Source organism: Galeopterus variegatus, unplaced genomic scaffold, assembly GCF_000696425.1.
Source record: "Galeopterus variegatus unplaced genomic scaffold, G_variegatus-3.0.2 Scaffold4919, whole genome shotgun sequence".
In the NCBI taxonomy this organism is placed as follows: domain Eukaryota; kingdom Metazoa; phylum Chordata; class Mammalia; order Dermoptera; family Cynocephalidae; genus Galeopterus; species Galeopterus variegatus.
The window spans coordinates 73,250-84,904 of record NW_007731030.1 but is presented as its reverse complement, the minus strand read 5'-3'; positions in this window follow the sequence as shown (position 1 = coordinate 84,904).

Genomic DNA, 11,655 nt, shown 5'->3' with positions numbered 1-11,655 from the left:
AGAGTTCCTTTTTCTCCGCAGCCACGCCAGCATTTATCTTTCGGTGTCTTTTGGATGAGTGGATACGGAAAATGTGGTATATCTACACAATGGAATACTACTCAGCTATAAAAACGAATGAAATACTGCCATTTGCAACAACATGGATGGACCTTGAGAGAATAATATTGAGTGAAACGAGTCAGGCAGAGAAAAAGAAATACCACATGTTCTCACTTATTGGTGGGAGCTAAAAAAAAAATAATAATAATAAACAAATTAATTTAAATTTAAATCTTTGATTATCATCTTTTCTTTTTTTTTTCATAATATGATGTATTCACTGATTTTTTTACACATGGCTTTAGATCCATTCCACAATTTTTGATATGCTATATTTTAAATTTTCATTGAGTTTAAAACAAATTCTTTTATACTGATTTTTTTCTTTGACCCATGGAATATTGAGTAATGTGTTGCTTAATTTCCAAACTTTTCAGATTTTTCTAGTTATTATTTTGTTTATCATTCTTACCTTAATAATTTCTAAATTTTTAAAAATGTTAATTGTTTTAAAACTAGTTTAGCTTAATTTCTCTGGGATCATACTAAAATCTCTAAAATTTTTTTGAGACTCTCTGTATAGCTCAGCCTTTGATAAATTAGTAAGTAGTCACATGAAAAAAATCTGACTTTTCTTGGTTTGTGTGCAAGTTTCATGTATATTAATAATATCAACTTAACCTCATTGCTCTAATCTTTTATATTCTTTCTGATTTACTTAGCTTTTTCTTTTATTTGCTGAGAATGTTACTTAAATATATAATTTGATTATGAAATTGTCCACTCTTCCTCTATTTTTTTCAGCATTTTTCCAATTCTACATTAGTTTTACTAGAAAATAGAAAAGGTCTCTAAACCTTCAAAATTATATAATTAGAAAGGCAAATATATTTTCCAGGATATTATTTTTTTCTTTCTGAAGAAATAAAATACAATATTCCTCTATAAAAGTTAATAATAATATCCGTTCATGTCTTCCTATGGCATATAACATTGTTAATTGTAAACAAGTATGTGGAGCCCTGATAAACCACCGACATGTTTCTAGGACTGCTGTTGACATAATTTTTGACACTTTCAAACTTAACAAAGATGGCTAAGTTAGGAAATATATAATTTTACTCTCCCTCTAAGTAGCACCAAGAAACTAAAAAAATACTGAATTTTCAGTATATAACTAGAATTACTCTGATCTTTATTATACCAATCTCTTAGAACATTTAAATTGGAAAAGACTTAGAGGGATTTCAGAGTTAAAATAATCAATTAATGCAAACGTTATTTTTTGTATTAATGTTTGCATGGTATATTTTGTCCTTTCTTTTACTTTTAATCTACCTATGTTGTTACATTTGAGGTGTATTCCTCGTAAGTAGCATAGAGTTGAATTCTGTTTGTCTACACACTCTAAAAATCTGACTTAAAAAATTATTATTATTATTATTTTTTTTTTATTTTTTTTATTTTTTTATTTTTTTATTTTTAAATTTTTATTTTGTCAATATACAATGTATATGATTATTATGGCCCTTACCGACACCTCTCGCCCTCCTCCCTCTGTCCCCTCCCCCCCAAGAATGTCCTTTTCGTTTGCTTGTTGTAACAACTTNGTATATTTTGTCCTTTCTTTTACTTTTAATCTACCTATGTTGTTACATTTGAGGTGTATTCCTCGTAAGTAGCATAGAGTTGAATTCTGTTTGTCTACACACTCTAAAAATCTGACTTAAAAAATTATTATTATTTTTTAAATTTTAATTTATCAATATACAATGTAGTTGATTTTCATGTCCCTTCACCAATCCTCCTTTCCCCCCCTCCCACTCTCCCCTCCCCCCATCAACATCACATCCGTTCACTTGTCTTAACAAGTTCAAGGAATTGCTGTGATTGCTGTGTCTTCTTCCCCCCTTCCCGTTCGTTTGTATATTTACATATTTATTTTTATTACCTCCCACAAATACCCAGAAGATTAAAAATCCCTGGCTTTTAATTGCCATATTCGGGCCTTTTACTTTTAAGTTAATTAGTTCTAGAATAGAGCTTAACTCTGCCATTTTATTATTTGTTTTCTGTTTGTTTTCTTCGTTTTTCATTCTTTTGTTTTCCTTTTTCGGCCTTCCTGTGGATTACCTGAACATTTCTTTCAAGATTCTATCTTGATTTATTTATAGTGTTTGGTAGTGCATCTCTCGGTGGTGGTCTACGTATTACAGTACACCACATGTGACTTATCATAATATATCAGTACCAACACTGTAAAACTTTGAGTGGTGTGACAACCTTATTTCCATTTAATTTCCTTTACCCTCCTCACTTTTAAATATCATCTTCTGGAGTATCACATGATGTAATAATTTTTGTTTCAATCATGAAATATGGTTTATAGAACTCGTAAAGACAAGGATAATATATTGTTCTGTATGCACCTATATTTTTCTCTTTACCAATTCCTTTCTTCAATGAATTATTGTGATTGTTGTATTTTTGTTTCATTTTTTTGTTTGTTTGTTTTTTATCTCCCATTTGTAAGTAAGGACATATGGTGTTTTCTTTCTATGCCTGGCTATATTATTTTTAATATTTAGGATGTCTATCTTATTATTTTATAGATAACAACTCTGGTGAAATTTGTGTTTCTTTCATCTCTTTAATAAAAGATATTAATCATAGTGATTTAAATACCCACGTATGAAAACTCCAATATATAGAACACATGTTGGTTTGCTTCTGATGTCTTTATGGTTGCTTGGTTTTTGGTTATTTGTTTCTGTTTCTTGGCATGCTTGGTAAATTTTTATTGAAAGCTGGATACGGTGCATGACAATTTGTAGACATTCTGAATTAAAACTTATTGTTCTATGGAAAAGAATTTACTTTTCTCCTGACAGGCATAGAGAGTACAATCAGATCACCTCAATTAAGTCAAGGCCGTCTATTTCTAGTCTACCTTTACTCCTAGAGCGCAGCCTTTCTGGAGTGTCAATTAAAAGCCTGAAGTATTCCCAGGGCCTCTCCTTTTTGGCCAGCCCTGAGATGCATTTTTTATTTTCCAAGAACCACCAAACTTCTGAAATACCTGCTCAGCTTTTTAGCTTCTCAGAAGCCACTTGGTGCTTGGTTTAGGAGATTCTTGATCTGTGCTTGTGTAGTTCAGGAATCAGCATTGAGAAGAATTGTGCACAAAATGTTGAGCTTGCTTCCACAAAAATTTCCTTTTCTTTGAGGTACCAAGCCCTTAACTTCTAGATGCCATAGTATCCCTGAACTTTAATTTAAGTGTCTTCAGCCTAAAGAGATGCCAGGAGTCTTCATCTGCTTTTTTCTTTCTAGCCTCTCTATTCTGATCTGAAAGTCTGCAAATGCCATGAAGGGAAAGTCCTTGGGTTACTGTAAGGATTGCCTTCATGCCTTTCTCTTTTCTCTGGGACTTCGGCCTTTTTATTTGTATCTCTGTTAGTTTCTTCTGATGTTTTGAAACAACTATTTTTGCAGTTGTTCCAGCTTTCTTGTTACTGTAGATGCGCAGATTAGTCAAATAACAACTACTCTGTTACTGCTGGTAGCAGAAGTTGGCCCTAAATTCTTGTCTCTGAAGTTTGGTTTTCGAAGGTGGAACAAAATAGTATGTTCTATATAGTTGATTTGGAATCTCCTTAAAATTTGTGAGAAATTGACACTTTTTTTTTTCCTTTTTGTCTTTTTTTTACTGACCGGTAACGGGATCGCAACCCTCGGTGTTGCGCCCGCACCGCGCTCAGCCAGTGAGCGGGAACCGGTCTCCACATGGGATCCGAACCCTCGGCGGGAGCGCCGCCACGCTCCCAAGCGACGCACTCTCCAGTGCGCCACCGGGCCGGCCCAGAAATTGACACTTTTTATTCACGGCTCTAGGGCCTCAGCTGAAGTTCTAATACCATATAAAACATCTTATTTAAAATCTTCTAAGATGCACTATGAATAGAAAACAGAAGCATGTGGAAAAGGAAGTGGGTCATATATGGAACCTTAAGGAGCTTAGATCCCATCCTAAAAAGTTCACACTAGTTATATGAGAATAATAATAATTATGGTGACTGGTTTTTATTGAATATTTACAAGATTATAATAATATTCAAAGCATCATTCTAGGTACATATTATGTGTTTATTCATTGAACTCCTATCAACCCTTTAAGTCACTTACTGTTATTTTGTCCTGTCTTATCAATGAAATAACCAAGGCCAGAGAGGTTAAGTAGGTAATTCAAGGTCATAGAGAGAGTAAGTGGCAAAGCCAGTGAAGGTTATCAGGGCAGAGATTGTTGTTGTGAAAATTAAAATGCAATGTATTTTTATTATCAATTAAAACAATTTTGGTTGACCCTGAAGATCTCCATTTACTGAAGTGAAGACATTCACTGCTTCACAGCAAGGGTACAATAAAAATGTTGGATAGTTTTGGCAGAAGTTAGTTAAGTTTAGCAGATGTCAAGCAGATTTAGTAAAATTCAGACTCTTCCCTGCCTATTGGAGCATAGCCCAGAGAAGCCGAGAGCTCTCAGAAGAGCCATGGTTTTCATCAGGGTGTAGAGACAGGAGGGATGGCTGTGGAACGTGTCTAGACAGGGAGATCTGAGAAACTTCTCAGGGCCCAACACACTTCCCTGTAAGGCAAAACGAGGTGCTGCTAGTTCCCTGCAGGGCATCCCAAGGGCCTAGAGGAGGAGCTGGGCGAAGGCCAAGCCTTTCTTTGATCAGTGTTACTCCTTTACTACATGGTTAACCATGGCCATTTTTCTGGAACTGTGCATCAGTTGTATGGCTCTGCCTCAAGCCTCTTATCTCTCCTTCAGTGGCAGGGACTATAAAGTTACATGTCAAAGGGTGCAAACACACAGAAGAGGGAAGAGTTGAGAAAATAATGCAATCTATCGCAGTGAGCACCCTGGGACTTGGCTTTGAAGATCAGTAAAAAAGATAAGAGGAAAAACATACTCAAAGTCTATCTGTACCATAAGGACCACACTGAGATAGAGTGTGACTGTGATAATAACGTTCAAGAGAAAATTCAAGGAATTGAACAGAGTGCATAGAGATACATTCTATGTGTTGAAAGATGGAGACAATTTTAGTTTAGATGAATGGCTACCAATTTCTGAATTACTTAGTATCAGAGAGGATGAAGAGGAGGAGACAGATCAAGAGAGGGCGATGTCAAGGTTGTGGGTGTGGGGTGTGAACAGGAGCAGTTCAAGATGATGCTCTGTTTTTCAGCTGGGTGCTGGGATCCTAGGAATGAGATTAACAAAATCAGGAGGAAAAAAAGACAGGTTTAGAGACAATGGGAAGCTCAGCAAGGGCTCTATCGCAATTGTATTTCTATGAACTTCTCATATCTGTTTAAGCTCTTTTTTATGGCAAGATTTTGCAGAGGCTGTTCTGTGTGTCTGGAATATCTGACTCATCCTGTTCTCCTGGCTACATCCCAACCACTCACCAGATCTTGACTTAGACTTCACTTTCTCTGGGAGGTGTGCACTGACTCCACATTTAGATGAAATACTCCAGTTTCATGCAGCCCTCCTCTTTCATAACATTTTTCTTTGGTTTGTAATATCTTTGTTTATAGCTTATTTTCCCAGTCAATTTTAATCTCCATGAAGGTTGCCAGTAAGTCTGTCTGGCAAACCATGTGTTCTCTGTGCTGAGCTCATTCCCTGTTCCATAGTTCACCAAATACATGCCGAATAAGTAAATAAAAGAAATAATTAATAAACTATTATTACAGAACCCATTCTTCCTACCCCATGCCAGACGTTGCTGGCCAATAACAGCTTCCTTTCCATTTCAGCAAAGAAAGTTTATTTTTAAAGTGTCCTTCAGATAACAATTGTCAATTCATTGAATTATCAGCAATCCATAAAAATGAGGAAGAATGAGGAAAGCTCTGTGTTAAGAAGTGTATTAATCATGGTTCTCCAGAGAGACAGAACCAGTAGGATATATCTGTGTATCTAACTACATTTAGCTCTATATCTATTTTATATCTATATGTATGTTTAAAAAATAAAGGGTAATTCAAAAAGTTCGTGGAAAGATTCACATTATCTTCTAATTCTATCTTCCCATGAACATTTTGAAGTCTACTTGTATGTCTGTATCTATATCTAGATAAATATATGTATAGGAGACTTATTAGGGAAATTGGCTCATGAAATTATGGAGGGTGACAATTCTCATGGTAGGCTGTCTATAAGCTGGGGAACCAGGGAAGCCAGTAGTGTGGTTCAGTCCAAGGCCAAAGGCCTCAGAACCAGGAAAGCTGATGGTGTAACTCTCAGTCCCAGGCCAAAAGCCTGAGAACCAGGGGGCCACAGGTGAAGTCTGGAGTCCGTAGGCTAGAGGACCTGCAGTTCTGATGTGCAAGGGTGGAGAAGAAAGGTGCATAACCTCCAGGAGGAAAGAGAGTGGATTTGCCTTTTTATTCTCTCTGGGCCCTCAGCCAGTTAGATGTGCCCACCCCCAGCAGGTGAGGACACATCAGAAATAATGCTTTATAGCTGTCTGGATACCCCTTAATCCAGTCAAGTTGACACCTAAAATTATCCATCACAAGGAGTGATCTCTGGGATAAATTAGTTACCTAATTTAGGAAAACAAAAAATAAAGGTAGTCTCAAAGGATAAGCTCAAGTCTAACACAAAAGGTTACCTGGCAGGCAGGGAGCACTGGATAGAGGATATGGAGATGAAATTAAGCTTTTACTAAGTTAGACTTTTTTTTAAATATAGTTTTTACTTTTGTAAACATTCTATATGTTCAAAAAGTTAAATTTAATTAAAAAGCACATTCTGAAATTGAAAACAAACAGAAACAAGTGAAAACATATATTAACATAACCACAGAAATGAAGTAAGTTAACATTTAGCAATCTGACCATGCTTCCTTTAGCTAGTTATAGTCTATGGAAAAGACCTGCAATGAACTCATAAAATTCACCAAGTTACATTATTGTAAGTAGCAATATTGAAGCTGTAATTTTAAAACTTTTGATGAAAGCAAGTTCATGTTTTACAGAATAATTATAGTTCATAAATGTAGAAGAAAATTAGAAAAATCACCGTTTTCCAACACTCACAACATATTCAATTAAGGCAGAAATTATCAATGTTTGCTAAACCTTTAAGGTTGCTGGTGAACAGAATTATTATAGTGCAAAAAGCAAACAAACAAAATTGTGTAAATAACTTGATTATTGCAAAGGAGAAAATGTGGCTTTCAATGGAGAGATGAATGTTACTAGGAGTGCTATATCTTGATAACTGGTGCCTCGTCATACAGTAGAAAGGGCACAACTTCACTAGGAGATTACTTTTGCAACAAATATTTAAACCAAAGCTAGTCAAATCTTTAGACCTAAATTCCGTTTTGGAAATACAGGAGATAGGGAAATATTTCTCAACATTGGTGTCATCCTACAGCTTTAAAAAATACTGATGTCTGGTTTCTACCATAGAGATTCTGCAGAACTGGAGAAATTTGAATGTGGACTGAATATGAGACAAGTATTCTTTAGTGAGCTGTAATAATTATATTATGATTCTATACAAATGTTAAGTCTGTCCCAAAGACCAAAACCCTTGAGATTAATGATAGCTATTAAATCCATATTTGATATCAGTTTGAAATAATCCTTTCAAACGTCCTTGTAAAATGCTAGGTTTAATTAAGAAATAATTAAGCCTTTTCTTACTCCCTCGAAGTTATCAGTTTCCTTTTCCATAGAGCTTATCACTCTTGCAATGGTGTCATTCATTTTCTTGCTTATACGTCTGGTGGCTTCCACTTGCCTCTAACTACAAAAATAGCAAACCAAAATGAACGCCATATTTCTAGAGGGACTGAGAGTTCAGAGCCACTGTCAAGGTCTTGAAAGATGCAGGGATGGTGAATCTCACCACATTCCCAATTCAACTTACAAACGGATGTTGGGAAATGACTCAATGGATGGGATGGAGTGACTCCAATAGCAGCTGCTGTTCCAGATAAGTTTTGATTGTGTTAGAAAACTAACCAGCCTCTGGTACATAGTACAATGCTTTGAACTTCTGAATTTTTTTTTTTTTTAATGTCTATCACTGTTAACAAAGAGCACCAGAAGCAATTTACTTTCCAGCTAGCTATGCCAGAAGTATATCTTCATGGACATACCTGAGGGGTAAATCAACTCCTCTGCCTTATGTCATAACTTGGTTACCCTTCCTTCTGTAGGACACCATGCTGGTCCATTACACTGACGATATTGTGCAGATTGGACCTGCTGTGTTAATTTTAGTTACAAAGAGAGAAAAGGGAACATGAACAATGATTCCAATCGCTTGGCAGGCAAGACTGACACCTGGACACTTAGGATCCCGCCCCTCTCCCCCTGCAAATAAACAGGCAAAGAAGGAGATACTGTGCTGGCTGGGGTGATTGGAATTTGCTATCAAGGGAGAACTGGGTTGCTATTACACAAGGAAGGAAGAGTATGTCTGAAATAAAGGAGGTACCCTAGGACACCTCGTAGTATTCCTGTGTCTTGTGATTAACATCTATGAAAAAATGGAACACCACTCAAGCAGAGCTTCTAACAGCCCAGATCTTTCAAGAATGAGGAGTTGGGTGACTTTATCAGTCAAGGAACCATGATCAGCTGAGGTGCTTGCTGTGGGAAAAGGGAATAAGAAATGAATTATAAGAAGATAGTTATGAATACTGCTATGACCTCATGACCAGTTGCAGAAATGAGCACTGCAATAGTTACATTTCTTCCTTATCTCAATGTGAATATGTTAATAATATAAAAATTAGCTAGCATATTAAATTCTGGATCTTGAGAAAGGACACCTGTGTTGACAAGATCAGCCAGACCCAGCCTTTGTCTTGTCCCTTGTCAGATACTCCCATGGCCATTCCACATGTTCTTCAGGCTCTTGCCAATCTTTCCTTATTAGACTCTGGACTTTTCTTCTTGAAGCATGTTAGTTAGTTTTTTTCACTTTCAGTACAGCATTCAATAAATGATATGAGAGATTCAACTCTTTATTATAAAATAGGCTTTGTGTTAGATGATTTTGCCCATCTGTAGGTTAAGGTAAGTGTTTTGAGCACATTTAAGGCAGGCTGGGCTAAGCTATGATGTTTAGTAGGTTACGTGTATTAAACGCATTTTTGGCTTAGGATGTTTTCAACTTATGATGGGTTTATCAGGACATGACCCATCATTAGTTGAAGAGTGTTTAGACAGCACTTACTACTTGTCTGGCATTGTTCTAAGCACTTTGCACACATTAATTTAATCTTTACAACAACCCTATGAGGTCATTGCTGTTATTATCTCTATTTCATAGAAGAGTAAACTGAGGCACAAAGAAGTTAAGTAACTTTCCAGGCAATATGGCTGGTCATACGATCAAAACCAGTGTTTTTTTCCTGCCTTTTAAGTGGCCTGTGTAGTAAAACAATTTTAAAAGAGAGCAACAAAATGTTTCTTCCTTCTATTGAATGTCCAACTGAAAGTAGTTGTTTTTAAATCAGTTAGAAGACTCTAGTTTTGAAGTTTAGCAATATTGCAGACAAGAAAAGAGCACTAAAGGAAACCTCTAGGACCATCCCATAATGCTGGTTCTCACTAGCTCGCACACAGAAAGATAACTCTTAAATCCGAAACCAGTTAGTTACAGAGAAAAATGGAAAGGCTATTTTGAGACAGCATGACACAGAATGAGCAGTTACTTTTGGGAGGCTTTCCCCCCAATATTTCCAATAAAATGGGAAGTCTTTCCTCAATCCTGTTTTGAAAGAAATTTTACTAACCTAAATCACAATCCATGAGAGAGGACAGAAATTGCACTTTTCTGTTTTCTTTTATTTGCATTTAGTGGTGTGACAAAGCTCCAGAGACCTTTTCCAAGATTGTGTTTAGAAACTGGTGTCATTGATTGGAGACACACACACACACACACACACACTGACACACTCATCTGTTTTGAAAATCATTTGTGTTCGTGGTCATCACAATGGTATTGTCCATACTCAGCTTCTGGATACTTCTTTTATGACCTAGAAATAGAAAAGAGTCAATCAAGGAGGTAACTGTGCTACAAAAAATAACACATAGGTGTCCAGTAACAGTGTCTCATGGACGTGATTGTCGTTAGACCAGCAAGAGGACTGGAGATCATTGCAGTTCGCATCTCTGTGGACTCTCTTGCCTGTTTTAGGACTAAGCTTAGGAGGCATACAATAATACATTCGTTCAACAAGTAAATTTACATTATGACTTTGCCAATAAAGAAACTATGTCCCATGGAAATTAAACAACTTCTTTTAAGTCATACAACTATGAGATAGGAGAGAGAAACATTGAACCTAGGAATTCTGACTTTACCATTCTTTCTTGTACACTTTGGCTATTATTTTTACACAGTGTGGGTATTCATTTTGGTTTTTAAAGTAATGTGTAATGCCACTATTAGTGGAGTATGAATCGATTTGGTAATTCTATGTTTGCCTAAAATAATTTCTGGCATTTATTTTGGTGTAAAAATGTTCCTGAATAGCAAAGAAATTTTTGTTACTATTCTACTGAAGTTGCTATGGTGTGTGCCTATCCCACTTCTCTCCTGGAAATGTGTGACTGCAAGAATGGCTGGGAGTGCAGTCAGGACTCACAGAAAAGTCTGTGCGAAAAATGTAAAGATTAATCCTGAGTATGAGTTTTGAAATTGGTTTGCTTAAGAAATTTCAAAAGGAATGAATGTGTGCCTTTACAGAACTAATGAAATGATTATGGTATTTCTTTTCCTTTGCCTATTGATTTATTAGGTAATATTAATAGATTTCTTAATTTAAACATATTAGTGAGTTTCTGAGTTATGCAAAGTATAACACGTGCCTAATGTGCACTGCAGACACTGCCCGTTCTCTGCCCAGATCCCCGGCTTCTATCTGCAGGTACTGTTCAGCTGCCCCTGATTTTATGTGCTTTTGCTTCCAAACAGCCCGCACTTGGGATGTGGTTTGGAAATCTACTTTTGTGCTGCTGGAACCTACTGGAGCCACTTCGCAGACCAACAGTGCTTGGAATTTTATATTCATGTGTGCAGCCCATAACCAGTGCCTCATTGGTCAAGGAGCATCTAAACCAACTCCTTGCCTGGAGTTGGGAGAAACTCAGAGATGTCTTATACTGCAGTCTTCCTGCAGGAACTGGTGTAAACTCCCTCCCTGGGACTCTGCCTGAAATCTCCCTTGTCTGTCTTTCCTCTTCTCCTTTCTCCTTTCTTTGCTCTCTTACCCATTTTTCCTGGGAGCACTTTCTGAATAACTCACTTGCCTAGAAATCTTTGTCTTAACTGTTTGCTTCTCGAGGACTGACCTAAAAATGTGTACTACACAATTGCGTTTGCTAGTATTATATTTTGATTTTAGCTTCTGTATTAGTTTCCCATTGTTGCTGTAACAAACTACCACCAATTGAGTGACTTAAAGCAAAACAAATTTATTCTCTTACAGTATGGAGGTCAGGATTCTAGAATGGACCCACATGGCTTTGTTCCTTCCAGAGGCTTTAGGGGAGAATTTGTTT